A 23789-nucleotide genomic window follows, 5' to 3' on the forward strand; every position below is an offset into this window, starting at 1 on the left:
CTAAGCACATCATAGTCAAGAATGTCTAAAAACAGTAAATTCTAAAAAAAAAAAAAAAAAAAACAGAGAAAAAGAATACATTATATACCTGGAAACAAATTCAAATGGCCATAGACTTCTCATCAAAAATTAAACAGGTAGGTAGTGTTATTTCAATATAAATTAAATTTTAATTATGTGATCATTATTTTCATGCATCAACTTGACTGGTCTAAGGAATACCCAGGTCACTGGTAAAGCATTATTTCTGGATATGTCCATGAAAGTGTTTCTGGAACACACTGGCATTTGAATCAGTGAACTGAATAAAGAAGATCCACACTTTGAAGCAATTGTGAATGGGAGTTCACTCATGATTTGGCTCTCTGTTTCTCTGTTATTGGTGTATAAGAATGCTTGTGATTTTTGTACATTGATTTTGTATCCTGAGACTTTGCTGAAATTGCTTATCAGCTTAAGGAGATTTTGGGCTGAGACAATGGGGTTTTCTAGATATACAATCATGTCGTCTGCAAACAGGGACAATTTCACTTCATCTTTTCCTAATTGAATACCCTTTATTTCCTTCTCCTGTCTAATTGCCCTGGCCAGAACTTCCAACACTATGTTGAATAGGAGTAGTGAGAGAGGGCATCCCTGTCTTGTGCCAGTTTTCAAAGGGAATGCTTCCAGTTTTTGCCCATTCAGTATGATATTGGCTGTGGGTTTGTCATAGATAGCTCTTATTATTTTGAGATACGTCCCATCAATACCTAATTTATTGAGAGTTTTTAGCATGAAGGGTTGTTGGAATCCAACTTACAAGGGACGTGAAGGACCTCTTCAGGGAGGACTACAAACCACTGCTCAATGAAATAAAAGAGGATACAAACAAATGGAAGAACATTCCATGCTCATGGGTAGGAAGAATCAATATCGTGAAAATGGCCATACTGCCCAAGGTAATTTATAGATTCAATGCCATCCCCATCAAGCTACCAATGACTTTCTTCACAGAATTGGAAAAAATTACTTTAAAGTTCATACGGAACCAAAAAAGAGCCCGCATCGCCAAATCAATCCTAAGCCAAAAGAACAAAGCTGGAGGCATCATGCTACCTGACTTCAAACTATACTACAAGGCTACAGTAACCAAAACAGCATGGTACTGGTACCAAAACAGAGATATAGATCAATGGAACAGAACAGAGCCCTCAGAAATAACCTCGCGTATCTACAACTATCTGATCTTTGACAAACCTGAGAAAAACAAGCAATGGGGAAAGGATTCCCTATTTAATAAATGGTGCTGGGAAAACTGGCTAGCCATATGTAGAAAGCTGAAAGGGGATCCCTTCCTTACACCTTATACAAAAATTAATTCAAGATGGATTAAAGACTTAAACGTTAGGCCGAAAACCATAAAAACCCTAGAAGAAAACCTAGGCATTACCTTTCAGGACATAGGCATGGGCAAGGACTTCATGGCTAAAACACCAAAAGCAATGGCAACAAAAACCAAAATTGACAAATGGGATCTAATTAAACGAAAGAGCTTCTGCACAGCAAAAGAAACTACCATCAGAGTGAACAGGCAACCTACAAAATGGGAGAAAATTTTTGCAACCTACTCATCTGACAAAGGGCTAATACCCAGAATTTATAATGAACTCAAACAAATTTACAAGAAAAAAACAAACAACCCCATCAAAAAGTGGGCAAAGGATATGAACAGACACTTCTCAAAAGAAGACATTTATGCAGCCAAAAGACACATGAAAAAATGCTCACCATCACTGGCCATCAGAGAAATGCAAATCAAAACCACAATGAGATACCATCTCACACCAGTTAGAATGGCGATCATTAAAAAGTCAGGAAACAACAGGTGCTGGAGAGGATGTGGAGAAATAGGAACACTTTTACACTGTTGGTGGGACTGTAAACTAGTTCATCCATTGTGGAAGTCAGTGTGGCGATTCCTCAGGGATCTAGAACTAGAAATACCATTTGACCCAGCCGTCCCATTACTGGGTATATACCCGAAGGACTATAAATCATGCTGCTACAAAGACACATGTACACGTATGTTTATTGCGGCACTATTCACAATAGCAAAGACTTGGAACCAACCCAAATGTCCTACAATGATAGACTGGATTAAGAAAATGTGGCATATATACACCATGGAATACTATGCAGCCATAAAAAATGATGAGTTCATGTCCTTTGTAGGGACATGGATGAAATTGGAAATCATCATTCTCAGTAAACTATTGCAAGGACAAAAAACCAAACACCGCATGTTCTCACTCATAGATGGGAATTGAACAATGAGAACACATGGACACAGGAAGGGGAACATCACACTCTGGGGACTGTTGTGGGTTGGGGGGAGGAGGGAGGGATAGCATTGGGAGATATACCTAATGCTAAATGACGAGTTAATGGGTGCAGCACACCAGCATGGCACATGTATACATATGTAACTAACCTGCACATTGTGCACATATACCCTAAAACTTAAAGTATAATAAGAAAAAAAAAAAAGAAAAAAGAAGATCCACCCTTACCCAATGTGGGTGGCTACCATCCAACTGGATGAAGGCCCCAATAGAACAAGGCAAATTCTCTCTCTCTCATTCTCCCTCTCTCTCTCTCTCTCTCTGAGCCAGAACACCCTTCTCCTCCTGGCCTTGCACATCAAGTTATTTTGCTGGTGTAAGTCCTGGAGTCCAAAGGCAAAAGAACTTTATGTGTAATGCCAGGAGAAGGGTGTTTTCTTTTTCCTAGGGTTAATTTATTTCCATTTTGATTCTCACTATTCTGTGTTCTCTACTCAAGACCCTGCATATTTAATGAGCTCTTTTGACTTTGGCTAGAGGAACTTGAATGTTTCCCACCCTGGTGTGAATTCTGCAAGTTGTTCATTTTACAGTTTCCCAGGAATTGCTTTTTCCTCAGACATTACTTTTGTCAGACCTCTTGGGGTTTCACTCTACCCATGTGCAGAGTTTTCAACCAAAGACCACAAGGACCCTTATCCATATTCCTAGGGTCCTTTCTATGTATCTCTCTCTTATCTTGGGTGTTTTCCCAGAAATGAGAGTCACTTTGGCTTCCCTAAACTTTGGTCTTTGTCTTTTTGACTTGGTGAGATTGGCTAGACTCTGCTGGAGGCATGTTGCTCTGAGCCATGGTCAGGAATCATCTCCATGCAGAAGGCTTTGTGATGAGTTCACTTCACTTGTTTTCTTGATTTCCTTCTTTGCAGGAATCACAATCATGTGCTGTCTGTGGTCCTATGTCTAAAACCTGTCATTTCTTTTTTTTAAAAAAATAGTTACTCCAGTTTTTAGGTTGTTTACACCAGGAGATCAGTTCTGTACCAGTTTGCTTTTATGCTAGGAACAGAAAGTCACTTTTACTGATTTTAGTCATGTTAGTCTACCTCTTGTTTTTACTATACTTTATTATAGCCTGAAACTTTTCACTGCTTTAATGCTTATTTTATATGTAATTACTAGATTCTGAGGTATCACGGGTAATTTACTTCTCTTCCACACCCACACACTGCATTTAGTGCCCAGCTTCTGTAAGAAGCTTTACATTTTCTACCTTCTTTGTGATCATTCCTCGCCTACACTCTACCTCCACATAGACATGCAAACTAGCAATGGGTTTTTGAATATCTTGAGAACTGTTAGCATCCCCCACCTGCCAGCTGATTATAGAAAAACCATCCATGCAGAATTCCTATCTCAGAAACTGTTTGGTTTACCTTTTGATATTGGGAGTTGTTTGAACTGTGTCCCTTCAATATACCAGGTATTGAAGACAAAATTGTGAGCCCAAACAGGGTCCCTCCTTCTGGGAAATTACAGTCTAATGCAAGACAGCCATTCATCATCACATGAACCAGTGGATATTTGGAAGTAAGGATTGTTATAAAGATAAGGTAAGCTGTGCTATAAGAATATAACCCAGCTCTATCTGAGAAACCCAGCTCTCTCTAAGCAATGCAGGGAAATCTTGGTGAAATTACTATTGATATGAAATCTAAAGCTCGAGTGGGAATTATCTGGATAAAGGTGATGGTAGGAAGGTGGGGTGAGAGAGTTGTTCAGGTAAAGGGAACATCTTGTACCCAAGGCCTGTGTTTAGAAGAAGCATGGTGCATTGAAACAACACAAACAAGGTAGACATGGCTGAAACCAGAGTGTAAGGTTATGCTGGTGAGACAGGCAAGGACATGGTGGTTTATGCTAAGGATAGTGGCCTTTACCTTAAAAGAACAAGAAAATTGCCAAGGTGGGAGTATTGCATGAGGCCAGGAGTTCAAGATCAGCTTAGGCAACACAACAAGACCTCGTCTCTACAAAATAATAATAAATTATCTCAGGGTTTTAAGCAAGGCATTGAATTGATCAATTTGAGTTATAAAAAGATTATCATGAGTTCGGTATTAGGGAAAGATTGAAAAGAAGAATGGTGGAAACAGAACAATTAGACTGGCTGGGCGCAGTGACTCATGACTGTAATTCCAGCACTTTGAGATGCCAAGGCAGGTGGATCACTTGAGGTCAGGAGTTCAAGACCAGCCTGGCCAACATGGTGAAACCCCATCTCTACTTAAAAAAAAAAAAAAAAAAAAAGCAAAAAAAAACACAAAAATTAGCTGGGTATGGTGGCACATGCCTGTAATCTTAGCTACTCGGGAGGCTGAGGCAGGAGAATTACTTGAACCTGGGAGGTGGAGGTTGCAATAAGCCAAGATTGCACCACTGCACTCCAGCCTGAGCCACAGAGAAAGACTCTGTCTCCCCCCACCCTCTACCCCCACACACAAAAAAACAGCTAAACTATTAACCCAGAGAAATAATGGTAGCCTGAACTTGAGAGTTAGCAGTGGATGGGATTGAAAGGTTTGGGAGATAAAGTTGTCAGGGAGTGAGTTATTTTAAAGAAGCACTCTTGGGCTTTCACCTGTGGAAGGGAGGAAAGCAGAGCAGGATAGAATAGAGGGGGAAGTGGAGTTTAAATATGGGGACTTAAAAAAGAGGAAGGATGAGAAAATGACAACTTGTGGGATTAACCAGGTAATAGTGTCATCTTCTTAGAAAGGGAAAGAAAAGCAGGGTTAGTGATGTCTGGGGGGAAGAATGAATGAAGACTGAGTCTAGTTTTTATGTGCTTAGTTGGGGATGCTGTGGGTTCACTGAATTATAGGTGCTTGGTGGACAGTTGGGAATATAGAGATGGAGCTCAGAGAAGTCAACATGATAATTGTGGATGAGTTTTGCCAATGGACATAACATACAGTCTGTAGAGATGCTCCCGCCCCATGAGTGAGTAACTCTTTGCCCTACTACAGGAAGTGCCATTGACCGAGGACCTTCAGTTATAGCTACCTCAGGAATAATTTTTTTTTAAAAAAAGATTGCCTTGTCCATGGTTATGCCTACTCCCAGGTTGGCCTTTGGCCAATGACTCATAAATGATGGCATATAAAGGCCAGGGCAGCACGACCATTCTAGCTCCAGAGCTTCTCAAATGGCTGGCGGAGGTGGTGGCTGGGCCCTTATCACAGCACAACTTCCTCCTTTACTCCATCTTGCCTCCCTTCCACAGGTGAGAGCCCAAGAGTGCTTTTTAAAAAACAGACCAGATGCCAACTCTGCGGAAACCAACTTTAATCTCAATGAAAGTGCAAAGAGATCTTGACTGAGCTTTAATAAGTCCAACATGTCAGGCCCTGATAAGACAAGAAGAATCATAAAAAAAACAGAGACAATATGACTGGACTAACAGACCTAGAAGTAGGCAAGAGTAGATGTCATAGATGACAAGAAGCTGGAAGACTAAAGTATGAACTGAAAAATATATTTGTATTGGAGATGTGGGTGAGAGTTCTTTCAGAGTAGTGATAAGAGTAGAAAACCAAACTATGTGGGTTAAGAAAGGAATAAGATGTGCAATAAAGAAAACAATGAACATAGGCACTTCTCTTGAGAAGCTCATCTGTGAGGGGAAAGAGAGAAAGAAGTGGTTGGCAGGTCAAGAAGATCAGTTCTTAAGAGGACAAAGTTTCATGTTTAGTGTTTATAGAAAGAAAACAGTTGAAATGGAGTTAAATTTTTAGAAAAGATACAGAGAGAGCAAGATAGTAAGTTGCTATATTTGGAAAGCTTAAAAGGTCAAGAAAAATGAATTAAAACCAAGAGGGTAAATTGAGGAAGAGGCTCACTGCAGTCAGATTTCAGTGGAGTGAGGAAGAGAGGAAGAGAAAGGACTCTCCAAAGCCAGTTTTTGTTTGTTTTAATCAAACTTCAGTATGTGTAATAATCATTGAATGCCTTGATTAAAAAAAAAAAAAAAACAAAACAAAAAAACAAAGAGTCCAGGATAATTCCCAGAGATTTAGATTCAACAGAAATGCAATGGAACCCAGAATCTGCATTAATAAGACCGTCAAGTGATTTTGACATGGATGGCTCCAAACTGTCAGAGGAGGACACTAACGCATTGTAGGTGCCACTGGTGAGCCCTCCAATGGCTCTTAGGAGAGTGCCAACAGACAGTGCCTGTATGTAAGGAAGAAATAAAAATATTAACAGCCCCAGAGCCCTCTGGGTAGGGAATTGCCTTGACTTAGCGAAGTACTTCTCTGGGAAGTAGAAGGCAATTCCCAGAGGACTTGGGGACTGGGAATGGAAAGTAATGAGGAAGTAGAGAAATAGGTACATTGCCAAGAGTTCGAGACCAGCCTGGCCAACATGGCAAAACCCCATCTCTACTAAAAATACAAAATTAGCCAGGCATGGTGGCAGGTGCCTGTAATTCCAGCTACTCAGAAGGCTAAGGCAGGAGAATAGCTTGAACCCGGGAGGCGGAAACGGAGGCGGAGGCTGCAGTGAATCAAGATCGAGCCATTGTACTCCAGCCTGGGCAACAAGAGTGAAACTCTGTCTCAAAAAAAAAAAAGAAAAAGACAAAAGGTAATAGGAACATTGATACGTGAAAGAAATAAGGGAGGGAATGTGCAGGGAAGAGGTGGGGAGATTTTTTAAAAGGTTAGCATTTAAGGGAAAAGACAGCCTCTGAAAAATTAAAAATGATGATGGAGTGACTTTTCGGATCTGAGTTGCTACTGTTAGGAAGGCACCCTTGGACTCCAGACCTTCTCTAAAACCTGACTTGTCTACAAGAGACACATGGTGACTAAAGAATGAGCAGGTAAGGGGAAGTGTGATCAGCCCTGTGTGGGTTTCTCTACTGAGTCTCCTGATATCTGGGTGGTCCAGGCCATGGTGTGAGTGGGTAGACAGTGTCTGCAGAAGAAGGAAGTGCCATCAAGCACCAGTTACTCCATGGGACCAAATCTTCCTTTTCCCATACTATTCAAAAACTCAATTACATATTTATTCATCTATTCAACAAATATTGACTGTAAATCAGTGGTGTTCTCTATAGGATGGATTATAAAGGGGCAAAAGTAGTCACAGTCCATGTCCTCACAGAACTTGCAATATAGTGCGGAAGATAAAAGTAAGGTGAATAATTCTACAAATATAATTACAGTAAGGTCCTAGGAAGATGAGACACATGCCACAGTGAGTTATTAATAATGGAAGATGATCTAATGTAGGGGATCAGATCAATTTTCCAGATAATTGAACTGAGAGCTGACAGATGAGTTAGAGTTAAATGGGGTTAATAATATCTTGTCATAGTGTCCTTGAGAGGATTAACTCAAACACTATAGGAAAAGCCTCAGGCCATGGCATAGTTCCTCGATTCTACTATAGTATGAATGAAGACACACTGATTTAACAACAGATTTGTGAGAAGTAAAGAAACATAATCTCTTTATATGCACACATTTAATGTAAGATCCACTTCACTTCTGAAATATGAACACCATAGGGACTGAGGCTTAGTATTCTTTATATTTCAAGCCTGGCAGAGTGCATGCCACATAGTAGATACTCAACAAACATTTGTAAAATAAATTAACATCTGTTCCTCTTTTGTTTTTCATCCTTCCTTCTCTCTCACATGTTATTATCTCATTTCTCTTGTCAAGCACGGATTTGTGAAATCAATTCACATTGAAATTTTAAGGATTTATGTATTCATCTTTCATAGAATATTCTCACTTTAAAAGCTGCTATGGATAAGGTAATCACCACACTTGGGAAACAATTGCATTACTGTGGAATTTTAGGTATTTCTACTAGAATTATTTTGAGGTGAAAGCCTACTCAGAGACATTTGAATTAGAACACACAAAAAGAAACTTGTATTAGGGTATCCATTACTTAAAGTGTCAGTTCCTTTTTTGGTGACAACACTGTCCAATGCAAGCAGACAGAGTAGCACTCTGCTCCACGCAGTTATTCAGGGATCTAGGCTCTTTCCACCCCTGGCTTCACCTTCCTCTGGGTTCTTGAGTTTTCTCTATTCAATAACAGGATGGAAAAAAAAGATTGTGGAATTTACAATGAGGATGTTTAAGGGTCAGGTTGGAGAGAGACACACATCAATTCAGTTCACATTCCATAGGAGGACTTGGTTTCGTGGCCACAACTAACTGCAAATTGAACTTAAAATGAATTATAGCCAGGTATGGTAGCTCACACCTATAATCCCAGCACTCTGGGAGGTCAGGGTGGAAGAATCACTTGTGCCCAGGAGTTCAAGACCAGCCTGGGCAACATGGCAAAACTCCATCTTCACAAAAAATACAAAAATTAGCCAAGTGTGGTGGTGCACACCTTTATTCCAAGCTACTTAGAAGGCTGAGGTGGGAGGATCACTTGAATTTGGGAGATGAAGGCTGCAGTGAGCCATGATCATACCACTGCACTCTAGCCTAGGTGACAGCTCAAGACCCTGTCTCGAAAAATACATATTTATATAATGAAGTCTAGGTAAGGACTCAGTACAGAGAAGGCAACACATATCTTGGTGAATCCTAGAATTCTCCGCTACACTTCTATTCCATCTGTATGTGATAGCCACTGTCATTGTGCATTTATTGGCAGTTTAATTTTTTTAAGTTTTGTTCTTACCATGTGACCAAAGTCAGGGGTTACCCATAAAAAAATCTTGGGAAAGTTTTATAAATATATATATATATATGTTATATATATCTCTCTCTATATATATACAGATATATAGTATAAATTTATATTCATATATATTATATATATGTCATATATATTATATATAAATATATATCATATGTATTTTTTCCAGGTTCAATTGATAGTTCTAACCTGATTTAATCAACTCTCCAAAAGTGGATGATAGAAAAGTCTCCCCAGGTAACTCTGGTTCAGCTAATTCAAGTATTGGCATTTCAATACCACTGAACTAAGTCATTCATAACCCCATGCAAAATCTTTTGAAGGAAGGAAGAGTGAGATGAATCTGAGCCAAAATCCTTTAAAGTGTAAATTGAAATCAGTCAAAAAATTGAAGGTAGAGGAGGAAATAAAAGATAGGCTAAAAGGCTGAAAACAAGAAACAAACCCAAGATTGAGTATTAAGAAACATAGGAAGAGAGTGAGAGCAAGTCAGGAGTGAAGAGCTGAGGGTCTTGAGTCATTGCAGCTAAGGGAGAAAGGGGACTGCAAGACTTGGGACTGTGCTATTTGGAGGAGTATATAGGAGCCAGTCATGCAGATCATCACCCACCATTTTGCAAATACAGAAATTAAACATCAAAGACATCATTTTCCATTATAACTCAAGATTCAAACCCATCTTTGTCACATCATGTTCTGTACATTTATACCAGGACTGACCTGAGATTAAAACCTAATTTCTGGCCACAAACAAAGTACCACTAGCTGGCCACATAAGAATGGATTCTGGAACAGGCACTATGGGGACACACTCTAAGGTGGCCCTCATGGTCTCCACCTCCTGGGGTTTACTACTTTATCTAATCTCCTTTCCTTAACTGTAGAAAAAACCTTTGACTTGCTCCTGATTGATTCAATATGGGAAAGGTGATAAAATGCCACTCCAGTAACTACCTTACCTGGGTAAGACTTTGTCTTATAGTAGAATGGCTTTTTCCCTTTCTAGCTTTGAAGAAGTAAATAGCCATGTTGTAAGAGATCCTACATAGATGTCTACATAGCAAGGAATGACCAGTGGTCCCTAGGAACTGAGAGAAGCCAGAATGACCAGTGGTCCCTAGAAACTGAGAGAAGCCAGAGAAAAACTGGTGTTCTGAGTCTGACAGCTTCAAGGAAACCAATTCTACCGACAACATGAGTGAGCTTGGAAGCATATTCTTCCCCAATCTAACCTTCAGATGAAAACACGGCCCAGTTGACACCTTGATTGCAGCCTGGTGAGATCCTGAGCTAAGGGCCCAACTAAACAGAACCCAGATTCTTGAACCACAAGGACTGTGAGATTATAAATATGCATTACTTTACACTGTTAAATTTGTAGTCATTTGTTATGTAGCAATAGAAAATTAATGCAGGGACCTCATTTGTTGCTCTGAGTCATGCAGGTCTGACATGGATTGGTAATTCTAATCCTTAAAACATAATTGTTCAAAATGAGTTCAAAAATAAACAGCACACACCAACCTAAGTGTCAATTCTTGTTTCCTGATCCCCCAGAAAGGGGTCTTGCTGGGTCGGCTATGCTCATCATCCTTCCACACTGATGGTGTTTTCTTCTTGACAGATTTACTAGATAAATCCTCAGCTTTCTTGTCTGTGCAGTTACTGAAATGCTGCCCTACATTAGCTTCATGCCTGATTGGCTTTTGAATGTACAAATATTATTCCAAAGTTCGCACAGATGGATCATGAAAAAAAAGAAGATAGTGAAATGAATAGAAATAAGCCCAACATTTCTTATTCAAATGTCTAAGGGTCTAAGGAGCAGCACAGCACAAGGTCTAGTGGCTGCCAACCCCACGTACCTGGGCTGCTGAGCTGAGGAACACTTGGCTCCAATCCCCTCTCCATGGCCAGAAATATCAGGTCCTTGGAGAGCAAAGAAATGTTCAGAAACAGCCTGGAGTGGGGCTTTGAACTGCTGCACTCTTCAGCCACCCGGAACAACTGACAGATGGAGCAGGTTACAGAGCCAGGTGGGGAGGCTGAGTTGCTATCTAGCTTCCTACCCATCAGCCCATCTTTCTGTTGCTCTGGGATGTCCCACAGGAGCCCAGACACAGCGGGGACTTGAAAGGATGGGAAACACCTTAGCAATAGCTTCTAAGTCAGACACAAAGTGCAGCCAGCCTTTGGGAATGGGACCAACTGCCACCTTTGCTTTGCAAAAAATGAGTCAGGTTGTACTCTCCACAACAGGAATAGGGAGCTACCTTAGACTGTGGGGGAGGAGTTGGCCATATGTTGGCTTCATCCTATAGGCAGGATTAAAGAAACTCCCCACAGAGGCCCATAACATGACCATCTCAAGCAAATTAAAGTAACTTTTGGAAAAATTACATTTTATAATTTTAAAAGGTTTCTTTATTGTGGTAAGAACACTTGAGATTCACCTTTCTAACAAATCTAGATGTACTATACATTGTTGTTGACTATAAGTACAATGTTGTACAACAGATCTCTAGAGTGTTTTAATCTTGCTCAACTGAAACTTTATGCCCACTGATTTGTAACTCTCGATTTACCTCTCCCCCCAGCTCCTGGAAACCAATATTCTACTTCTTTGCTCAAAAAAAAAAAAAAAAAAATTGACTAATCAACACCATCTCACCTACCCTAACCCCCAAATCCATCTTATCACCTTAATTCCAAGCCTTAACTTTCTGTCAGCCACTAGTTCCCCGCAAAAACATGAAGCTAACCTTGTATTTTTTTTTTCTATGCTTTACACCTCTTCCTTTCATTTTTCTCTGTAGTCACATCTTCATCTATGCAACAAATGAAAATTCACACACACACCTCATACCCCTGACATTTGACAATATATATTCCTAGAATGAAAGTGAAAAACCAAAAGAGTAGAAGGATACACTAAAGTTCAAATTGAAAAAAAAAAATGCGGCAATACAGATAAAGAACTAAAAATAGATCCTGGAAGGAAAAACACTTTCATCTGCAAATCAAATCAGCAGATGTTTAATGAACACCCACTATAGTCAACACGCTAAGCTAGATGTTAACATATAAACAAGTTTAAATTACAGTTTCTTTCTTTAAAAGTTTATTATTTGTTTGGGGAGCTAAAACAGAGATTAGAATGACAACACAGTATATGTTGTATAGTGCATTTTATGTGGATTACTTTTTATAAACCATTTTTACATTTGTAATCTTGACTCACCTTAGAGAAAGTTTGTAGTGAGAGCTTTTTTTTTTTCTTTTAAATACTGACAAGGAAAAAAGGAGTCTCAGAGACATTGTGATGTGCTAAATGTCACATAGCAAACAAGTGTGTGACCCGAATCTTAAACACAGTTGTAACTAAATTCAATGCCCTTTGCAATGTATGCATCTGTTTCTAAATGAAACGAACTATAGGTATGAAAGATGTCCACAGATGGGACAAACTATTTAGAATCACGTAAACAAGCTTGGCGCAGGGATATGGAATTTGAGCTGGCCCTGAAGAATGAGTCGCTTTAGGAATCAGGAAAGCTGGAGAGGGCAATTTGGGTTGGGGAAATGTTGAGAGTAAGGGCTTAGAAGCAGAAATAAGAGTTAATACATTTAAGGCCCTCTGCGTATTTATAAGTTATTGAATGTCACCCACATTTCATACTTGCAATCCTTTTCTGTGTCTGTAAAATAAGAAAATATCTTTTTACTGGGCACATGCAGCATAGGGGTCGTTTTTCTCCTTCAAGGCAGAAGTACAATGGGGGCAGTTCCAACCACAGCACAGAGTGCTAGAAACTCCCAGCTACTAGAGACTGGTGGCTTCAGAGTGGAAATGGATTGAGCAAACCAAGTTTTATATATCTAATTAGAAAGTATAGCTTTATAGCTCCAAAGAGTATGGAAGACTCATCTGAGCATATTTTATACAGTAGTCTTAAAAATTAATTGGAAGTGTTTCTTCAGCATCTAAAGCTGTGTTTGGCTCTTTATTTCACCTAAACATTTAGTATTTATTATTAAAGAATCAAGTTCTGGACACGTTACTTTTTGTATTTTGAACACTTCAAATTCATAAATGATTCAGTATTATGTTTTTCTTTTCTTTTCCTTTTTTTTTTTTCGTTTTGTTTTTAGACGGAGTTATGCTCTTGTCGCCCAGGCTGGAGTGAAGTGGCGGGATCTCGGTTCACTGCAACCTCTTTCTCCCAAGTTCAAGCAATTCTCCTGCCTCAACCTTCCAAGTAGCTGGGATTTTACAGGCATGTGCCACCACATCCAGATATTTTTTGTATTTTTAGTAGAGATGGGGTTTCACCATGTTGGCCAGGCTGGTCTCAAACTCCTGACCTCAGGTGATCCACCCACCTCGGCCTTCCAAAGTGCTGGGATTACAGGCGTGAGCCAACACGCCTGGACATTTTTCTTTTCTTTCCTTCTTTTTTTTTTTCTTTGGATATATGGGCAAATGCTTTTTGTATTTTGAACAATTTGAATTCACAAATCATTCAGTATTATGTTTTTCTTTTTTTTTTTGGATATATGGGCAAATGCAGTCATTGATGTTCACAGATGTTCACTGTATTTCATGGTTTCCACTAATTGCAGTTGTGATAGCAAAAATCTCCAAAAAGTAACACAGTCAGACTACAGATACTTCAACTGGATATAAACCATTTCTTAGCATCTGATGCATTGTGCATATGCTCAATGCTGAGCTCATTATTGAATGATTAGCAGAGGCAATAGAAAAACAGGATGGGGCGGGCATGGAAATGATAAGCGGATAGTCTCAACTAAAAATAAAAATGCATAGATCTTTCTAATTTGTTAATCTATCAATAAAAGATGCACAATGACATAATAATTAAATCAACCTTACTTACCTGTTCAGCCAATCACCTTGCATTGAAAAGAAAATCATTATCTTACAAAACACTTTCTTTTAAAGATGTATGTTAGTTAAAGTAAACTTTGAAATCAAGTTTGCTCAGATAAGACATAGCCTTGAAGTAGGAAAGGGAATGCCAGAAGGGAAGGATGACACCTGCGATGCCTGCTCTGTGCCTGGTGCTTTCTGTGCATGACTTCAGTTCAGTGTTCCACAAGCCTGGGAAACACATCAAATTGTTATATTTCCAGTTTCCAAGTAATCTCACTGTGATGCACAAGAAAATTAATTTCTCCAGAGTCCAGATCTAACATGAAGTTATTCAAGCCCATGCTCCCTTGCTGTCTGTGGCCTCCCAACAAGAAATGAAAACAATGATCATTTCTGGGAGGAGGCATGTGCTCTGTGCTCCAACCCTCCAATGTAGTCCTTGCCCAATGCAGTCCTTGCCCACTGACTACATTGGTGTAAGATAAGGCCTCATCCAAATAGAGAATTGGCTTTTCCTGTTATTGTCCCTATTAGGAGTTACCACTATCATTACTTATAAGGTTAAAAAAATCGAGAAGATTCTGGAAAATTCTCCACTTCATTATAAGTTCCTGAATAAAATTCAGATAGGAAAAAGATGTATACATGTATGTATAAACAGGCAAAGTTAAATGCAAATAAAAACATAATAGTAGGCAAAATCTATGCCGTTAGTTTTTCTTTACCTAATTGAAGGATTACTCTAAAAGCTACTACTGCAAATACACAAGTGGACACATCTATCTTCACCACAGAATAGTGACACTGATACAAAATTAAAATTGTAAAACACAAAAGTTTTCTGAGCTCTGTATCAAACTTTTAAACCATCTCTGTAATTCAATTCCTTCTGCTCAACCCTGTGGACAATTACAGCATTTGCAGACTTTCTGGATGAAAAAAGAAGATACGATTGTGGATAATGGGATTTTTTACAATGATTTATTTTCATGCAAATTTTAACACCAGGAAAATAATCAAATCTGTATTTTGTTGAAAGAAAAAAAAACACAAATGGCTAAAAACTGAATAATGGTTAGACAAATTTAATAATAAAATATTACTGTCATTGGGGATGGCAGGCGAAATAGACTGGTATATAAAAAAAATATGTAATACAAGGTAGACAGCATGAAAAAGAGGGTCTTGGCTTAATGGAACTAATGTCCTTACCACAGGATAAAGGGTAATGCCTTGTCTGAATTTTGAAAAAATTACTCAGTTCCCATCTCACTCCAGCTTGAGAGAATGAAAATCTCAATACCAACCAACACAGTACATCACCTTTACTCATTCCAATATATACTTGAGTGCCCTTGATTTTATGACAAGTGTTGTGGCATCAGTTTTGGAAGTATGAGAGTAGCACCATCACTTGGGGTCAGTCTTTAACAAGATTAGTAAGGGAGGAGCTACCTTTACCTTAAATTCTACTCAATGCAATCTCATAGTCAAAATAACATGAGTAGAATAGCAATTTGAAGATGAAATTAGGAAAGCAATTCCATTCACAGCATCAATAAAAATAATATACTTAAGATAAAATTAACAAAAGGAATTTAACCTTTGTACACTGAAAAGTGCAAAAGTACAAAATTGTTGAAAGAAAGTTAAAAGGACCTAGATAAATCAAAAGACATTCCATGCGCACAGATTGGAATAGTTCATATTAACATGACAAGAAAGCCCAAAATCGATCAACAGATCCAACTCAGTCTCTATCAAAATCCCAGCTGGTTTCTTTGCAGAAATTGGCAAGCTCATCCCAAAATGTATATGGGATGTACCCAGAATAGCCAAAACAATCTAGGAAAAGAACAAAACTGACAGACCTAACATTTCCCTAATTTCAAAACTTAGCATGAAACCGCAGTAATAAGAAAGTGTGGCACTGGCATAAAGATAGATACATAGACTATCACAAAAAAAAACTGAAGGACTAAAAATAAACAGATTCTCAACAATAGTGCCACAACAATTGGGAGAAAGAATAGTCATTTTAATAAATAATGCTAAAATATCTGTACAAGAATGAAGTTAGATCCTTAGACTACACTGTATATAAAAATTAACTCAAAATAGATTATAGACCTAAACATAGGTGCCAAAACTATTAAACTGATGGAGAAAACATAAGTAAATATTTGAGACCTGGTGTGAGGCAACAGTTCTTAGATATAATAGCAAAAGTACAAGAAAAAGAAAAAATAGGTAAATTCAACCTCATGAAAATTACAACTTTTTGTGCTTCAGAGAACATCATCCAAAAAAGTGAAAAGTTAATGCACAGAATGGGAGAAAATATTTGCAAATCGTATATTCAATAGGGAATTTTACCCAAAATATACAAAGAATTTTTATAACTCAATAATAAAAGGAAAAATAATTTTAAATTGTCAAAGGAATTAAATAGACATTTCTCCAAAAAAAGATGTACAGATGGCCAATAAGCACAAGAAATGATGCTTAACATCATTAGTTGTTAAGGAAATAAAAATCAAAACCACAATGAGATGTCATTTTCCACCTTCTAGGAATTCTGAAATAGGAAAGACAGTCAATACCAAGTGTTTGTAGGATGTGGAGAAACTGGAACCTTCATGCATTGCTATTAGGAACATAACGTGATAGAGAATCTTTGGAAAACCGTCTTGCATTTCCTCAACATGTTAATCACAGAGTTACCACATGACCCAGCAATTCTGTTACCAGGAACTGCAAGACTCCTCAGCTCTTCTCTAACTTGAGATAAAGAATTTGGCCAAGAAGCAACTAGTAATCTAAGCGAAAGGATTATTAAAAAGTTAAGAGGACACTGTAAAAGGGGAGCAGGCTGACCCCTCTGGAAAACAGCTCTGAACTGGTCTACTTGAAATAATAGCAGAAGCAGTGTTTATTTAAAGAGACAGTACACTCTGAAAGAAAAGCCAGCAGCAGCTAGTGCTGAGGGACTCTATAAGAATCTTACATAATTATTCATGACGGAGTATGAGGGGGTGTCACTTGCAACCACGTTTTAGGCGGAAATATCTGAGACTGGGTAATTTATAAAGAAAAGAGGTTTAATTAGCTCACGGTTCCACAGGCTGTACAGGAAGCATGGCTGGAGTGGCCTTAGGAAACTTACAATTACGGTGGAAGGTGAAGGGGAAGCCAGCACATTTTACATGACCAAATCAGGAGGAAGAGAGTCAGGGAGAAAGCGCTACACACTTTAAAACAATCAGATCTCGTGAGAACTCATGCACTGTCATGAGAAGAGCAAGGAGGAAATCCACAAAACATGATCCAGTCACCTCCAACCAGGCCCAGCCTCCAACACTGGGGATTACAATTTGACATGAGATTTGGGCAGGGACATAGACCCAAACCATATCAGGCAGTCCCCTTGTGGGCATGTGCTCTGTGGTTGTGCATGCTAATACATGTGTTACGTGTTTCATTAGCATTTAAAATCTCCACCCAGGTGTGTGGTTTTTACTATTAATGAGCAAAACAGTACTCTAGGGCAAGTTACTGGAGGAGTACACATGCTCGTCAGTGGGCAAAGACCCTACGCCATGATTATCTCCAACTAGAGCCATCCCCTTCAGGGCTGAAGGAGCCGAACCACAAGGCCATGCATAGCCAATGTAGCCATTGTCTTTTTTGCTGACTGTCGGTGGGCAGTGTTGACTATCAGAGGGCAGCATTGCCAGGACTTCTTTTCCCAGGGGCTTTCTTGCCCTGCTCATTTCTGGCTATCTGCCTATTCTAACAGTTCCACACCTAGATATATACTCAAGAGAAATAAAAGCATACGTCCACACAAAAACATGGACATGAATGCTCACATCAGCTCTGTTCATAATAGTCAAAAAGTGAAAACAACCCAAAAACTCTATCAAGTGATGAATGAATAGAATGTGGTATAACTATACAGTGGCATATTATTCAGCAATAAAAAGCAATATAGTACTTATATATGCCACACATGGAGAAACCTTATAAATATTATGCTAAGAGAAAGAAACAAAACACTTGAGCCACATATCATATGATTTCACTTATATGAAAAGTCAAAAGGCAAATTCATAGAACTGAAAAGTAGTTCCCAGAGAATAATTAAAAAAAAAAAAAAAAGAACTAAGAAGTGACTGGTACTGTTAAAGACTTTCTTCTAGGGGTGAATAAAATATTCTAAAACTAAATAGTGGCAATCCTTGCATGACTCTGTGACTACACAAAAGCCAATGAATTGTTCACTTTCAGTGGGTAAAATTATGTCTTATTAAATGTGAATTATATCTCTTGAAAGCTGTTATTTTATGAAAAGTGTGAAACATCAAAGAAAAGATTTAAAATTTGAATATCTTACAGCTACAGCCTTTAGTTTATCAAAAGGGCACCATTACAAGAATGAAAAGCGAGCCCGTAGAACAGAAGACATTCATGAAACATGTAGGTCTGGAAAATCAGTCATCGCCAGAATTTATAAGGAATTTTTAGAAACTAAGAAAAAGAGAGAAAAAACAAGCCAGTAGAAATATGGGCAAGACTTACACAGATACTTCACAGGAGAAGATGTCAAATGAAAAACCTAATAAAAGATGCTCAGCATCATTAGTCATCAGGAAAGTAAAAATTAAATTCACAAAGTGAAGCCACAACACACTGATTAGAATAGGTAAAATGAAAATGAGGTAAAACATCAAAAGTACAGGAGGATTAGGAGCAAAGGGAATTCTGACATACTACTTGAGTGATACAATTTTTTATTATTTATTTAATTTTAAAGATGGGAGAATGTCGTTCTGCTGCCCAGGCTGGTCTCGAACTCCTGACCTCAAGACATCCTCCCACCTCAGCCTCCCAAGTCATTAGGAATATAGACATCTAGAAAAACTCTAATTATCTACTAAAAGTTAACATACAGATACCATGATACAACAATTCTTTTTTTAGGTATATATGCAACAGAAACTACATCAAAAGGCCAAGCATGGTGGCTCATGAATTTAATCTCAGCACTTCAGAAGGTTGAGGCAAGAGGACGGCTTAAGGCCAAGAGTTTGAGACCAGGCTGGGCAACACAGTGAGACCCTGTCTTTACAAAAAATAAATTAGCCTGGCATAGTGACATATGCCTGTAATCCCAGCTACTCAGGAGGCTAAGACAGGAGGGCTGCTTCAGCCAGAAGGTTGAGGCTATAGTAAGCCATGATTGCACCACCACACTCCAGCCTGGGTGGCAGAGCGAGACTACATCTAAAAACAAAACAAAACAAAAAAAGAAAGAAAGGAAGAAAGAGAGAAATTACATCAAAAGAGAAATATGAGAATGTTAATAACAATACTATTTGTAAAACCCCAAACTGGAAATAACCCCCAAATCTACCAAGAGTTAAATGAACAAATAAGTTATGAAATATTCACTTAATAGGACGTGAATGAATGAACTGCTATATACAACAAACTGGATAATTCTCACAAACATAATTTTGAACAAAGAAGCCCATTACCAAAATGAATATATTCTAAGATTTTATCCAAATAAAGCTTAAAATCAGGAAAACTTGTCAATAGTAATACAAAATGGAACAGTAGTTACCCTTATAGAAAGGAGTTTTGACTGGGAAGAGACACAAGGAGGATTTCTTGAATACTAGGGATGGTCTATTTATTTCTCAGGGTGGAAATTAATCAAGCTATACACTTATATCTCTATATTTAACATATGTATATTAACTTCAACAAAATGTTTGCCTTAAAAATTTACACAGTCATTACACAAGTTTATCACATATCACATATAGTTTTAGAAAAGTATTCGAGAGTTTGCCAATACATTTTTCAAGACAGAAATCATTTAGGTCATGAATCCCTGAATATATAATTAATTCATTAAATCTGGATTAGTAATACAAGTTTTATAATGTTTAAATCCACCTAGAAATTTCAATTCACTATTATAAACAACTTCCAGATAAAAGTGGAAATTAAATCAGCTTTTACAGAAAATATAGAAAATGATACAGAACATCTTGAAGATGTGGCCAAAACTACACATATAGTAAAATTATTTTGATTTGTCTCGTAATTGTAAGAGAAAGATCAAAAATAAATGAACTAAGTTTTCAACTCAAGAATCTATAAGAACAATGAACAAAGTCTAATGCAAGTAGGAGGTAAACAATATTAAAAAGTAGAAATTATTAAATTTGGAAATAGAACATCATCGATAAATTGTCCCCTAAATTTTAAAAGCTAATAACAATTTTTTTAAAAAACACAGAGACAGAAAGAGAGAGAAAAAAGGATCCTGTGTTCCCTAGGCACTACTCTTCTCCCTCTGCTCCTCCCTAGTAAGAATAATGGCATTCAATCTGTGATCCAAATAAGGGCTGAGCCATGTCTCTAGAAATGCTCCCTAGATGGATTGGACATTATGTCGGTCCTGTTGATAATTGCTTATTTATGGAGACATATGTTATATCAGAATTCTGCTGCTCACATGACCTTAGATATCCAACAATTTAAACAGAGGAAACAGGTCTGTTCTGAATCCACTTCATATCAGTTATACGATTCAAGTCTAAATACTTGAATCAAGTGTTTGCGTAGCAGCTAAGTTAGATAAATACTGGCCGGGCGCAGTGGCTCACGCCTGTAATCCCAGCACTTTGGGAGGCCGAGGCGGGCGGATCACGAGGTCAGGAGATCGAGACCACCCTGGCTAACACGGTGAAACCCCGTCTCTACTAAAAATACAAAAAATTAGCCGGGCAAGGTGGCGGGCAAGGTGGCGGGCGCCTGTGGTCCCAGCTACTCGGGAGGCTGAGGCAGGAGAATGGCGTGAACCCCGGGGGTCGGAGCCTGCAGTGAGCCGAGATCACGCCACCGCACTCCAGCCTGGGCAACAGCGAGACTCCGTCTCAAAAAAAAAAAAAAAAAAAAAAAGATAAATACTTTGGTGGTGTTGAAAGAGCAGAGCAGTGAGTTTAGACCAGAGTCAGAGAACTTGGGACCATGACTTTTTCATTATTTATCTCTGATCTTGGACAGATCATTGTACTTATCATTGTATTTTATTATCCTACTTCCCTCTCAGGTATCTTTGAACACCGCCCCCCACCTGCCCACCCATGGAAAGTTGGGATGAACTGCCATTTGTGAGTAGAGGGAGGAGCAGACAGAGAAGAGTGGTGTCTAGGAAACACGGGATCCCTTTTTCTTTCTCTTTCTGTGTTTTTTAAAAAATATTGTTATTAGCTTTTAAAATTTAGCGGATAATTCATTGATTATGTTCTATTTCCAAATTTAATAATTTCTACTTGAACCGTCATAATAGAACAGCATACCATCTCTTCGTCAGATATTTATCAAATGTCCTTGTTCAGTGCCATGGAATACCTCCTTTGCAGGACTTTGTCAGAGACTGGTGACACGTTTTACCCACTGTTCACTTTTTCAAAAGCCCAACTTGGACAATCTCCAACAAAGACAGTCTCAATGACATGTTATCTATATACATCTCCAGGCATTTTAAGTGGATAATAGTTACAAGTCAGGTTATAGAAATATGACATACCTAGATCACACTAACTCAGCTTATTGCCCAGGAAAGAATCATGTTTACCATAATATTTGCAACTAATTTGGAGGTTCTGGCATATGTCTTAGACTCAAATCAGAAATAGCTCTAAGAAAATAACTTTTTAGGCCGGGCGGGGTGGCTCACGCCTGTAATCCCAGCACTTTGGGAGGCCGAGGCAGGTGGATGATGGAGACCATCCTGGCTAACATGATGAAACCCTGTCTCTACTAAAAATACAAAAAATTAGCCAGGCGTGGTGGCGGGCGCCTGTAATCCCAGCTACTCGGGAGGCTGAGGCAGGAGAATGGGGTGAACCCGGGAGGCGGAGCTTTCAGTGAGCCGAGATCATGCCACTGCACTCCAGCCTGGGTGACAGAGCAAGACTCCATCTCAAAAAAAAACAAAAAACAAAAAAAACAGAAAATAACTTTTTATTCATTTAGGGTTATTGTTGGGACATTTTCCATCATGCTATTTATATTAGTTCACTTCTACACTGCTATAAAGATACTACCTGAGACTGGGTAATTTAGAAAGAAAAGAAGTTTCACTGGCCAAGTGTGGTGACTCAAGCCCGTAATCCCAGCACTTTGGTAGGCAGGCAGATCACCTGAGGTCCAGAGTTCAAGACCAGCCTGACCAACATGGTGAAACCCTGTCTCTACTAGAAATACAAAAAACTAGCTAGGCATGGTGGCACATGCCTGTAATCCCAGCTACTCAGGAGGCTGAGGCAGGAGAATCACTTGAACCTGAGAGGGGAGGTTGCAGTGAGCTGAGATTGTGCCATTGCACTCCAGCCTGGGCAACAAGAGCAAAACTCCATTTAAAAAAAAAAAAAAAAGAGAGAGAGAAGCTTAATTGACTCATAGTTCCACATGGCTGGGGAGGCTTCAGAAAAATTACAATCATGGCAGAAGGTGAAGGGGAAGCAGAAACCTTCTTCAAAAGGTGGCAGGAAAGACAGTGAGTGAGGAAGCGCCACACGTTAAAACTATCACCTCTTGTGAGAACTCACTATCGCGAGAACAGCATGGGGGAAACCGCCTCCATGATCCAATCACCTCCACCAGGTCCCTCCCTCAACACGTGGGGATTACGATTCCAGATGAGATTTGGGTGGAGACACAGAGCCAAACCATATCACTATTCAATACCTCCTGCATGAAGTCCCACATGACAAATTCCTTTTGAAACTTAGCAAAACTTTGTCTTGAGGTATGGATATTTGACTTGTATGTCTTTCCATTAGATATTAAGTATTATGTAAAACAGGTTATTTCCCATTTTAATTGTGTTAGCCAGGGCCTTTTAAGTCAAATTCAGTGTCCAATGATGTGGTTAATACTCTGGCCTATTTATCTATTTTTGTTGGAGAATGAGTTTAATGTAGTGGCTAAGAATGAGCTCTACGGAATCACAGTGCCTGCACTCAAATTGGAGCTCAGCCACTTACCAGCTATATAACCTTTGACAATTTATATAGCTGCTCTAACCCTGAGTTTCTTTATCTGTAAAACTGGGATAACAATAACACCTACCTTATGGGATTTTGTGAAGATTAAATAAGCAAAACCACATAAAACACTTATTCTCAACACCTGGCACATTGTACTCGATATTTTTTTCTCCTTTCATATTTGTCCTTTAGTATAAGCTACTTCTAATTTATTTAAGTGCTGCATTTTAACAGCTAACATTTACTGAATGGACACTAACCACCAGCTATGGTTACAGTGTCTTCACTGCTCTACACTGAATCTCCACTAAGGGTAAGTTAATTAGTCATAAGAAATAATTTTATTAGCTGTTAGGTTTGCAGCAAAAAATTCCCTGCAAGAAAAAAGACCCAAAAAGTGAAATCCTATAAACCATGTAATTCTTATCATCTGATGGGTGGAAATCATAAAATTTGCTATCACATAAATTTGTGGGAAAAAGCAAAAGACATCATACATACTTGCTAAAGAATGTTAGGAATATTATTCTTCTCTGGTTTAATATGGATGAAAATACTATAAAATATGAGCGCAGAAATAGTCATTCTACATAAGTGAAAACAACCCTAACTCAACAAAACAGGAAAAATAAAGTTGTAAGGAACTGGATGAGCTTATCCAAAAAGGAAGAGAAAAGGTGAGGAAAGCACATTCTCCCCAATTTCTGGGGAGAGCACCAACACTTAAAAACATGATTGTGGGAGAAT

The sequence above is a fragment of the Pongo abelii genome, chromosome 7, assembly GCF_028885655.2.
Source record: "Pongo abelii isolate AG06213 chromosome 7, NHGRI_mPonAbe1-v2.0_pri, whole genome shotgun sequence".
Taxonomy (NCBI): domain Eukaryota; kingdom Metazoa; phylum Chordata; class Mammalia; order Primates; family Hominidae; genus Pongo; species Pongo abelii.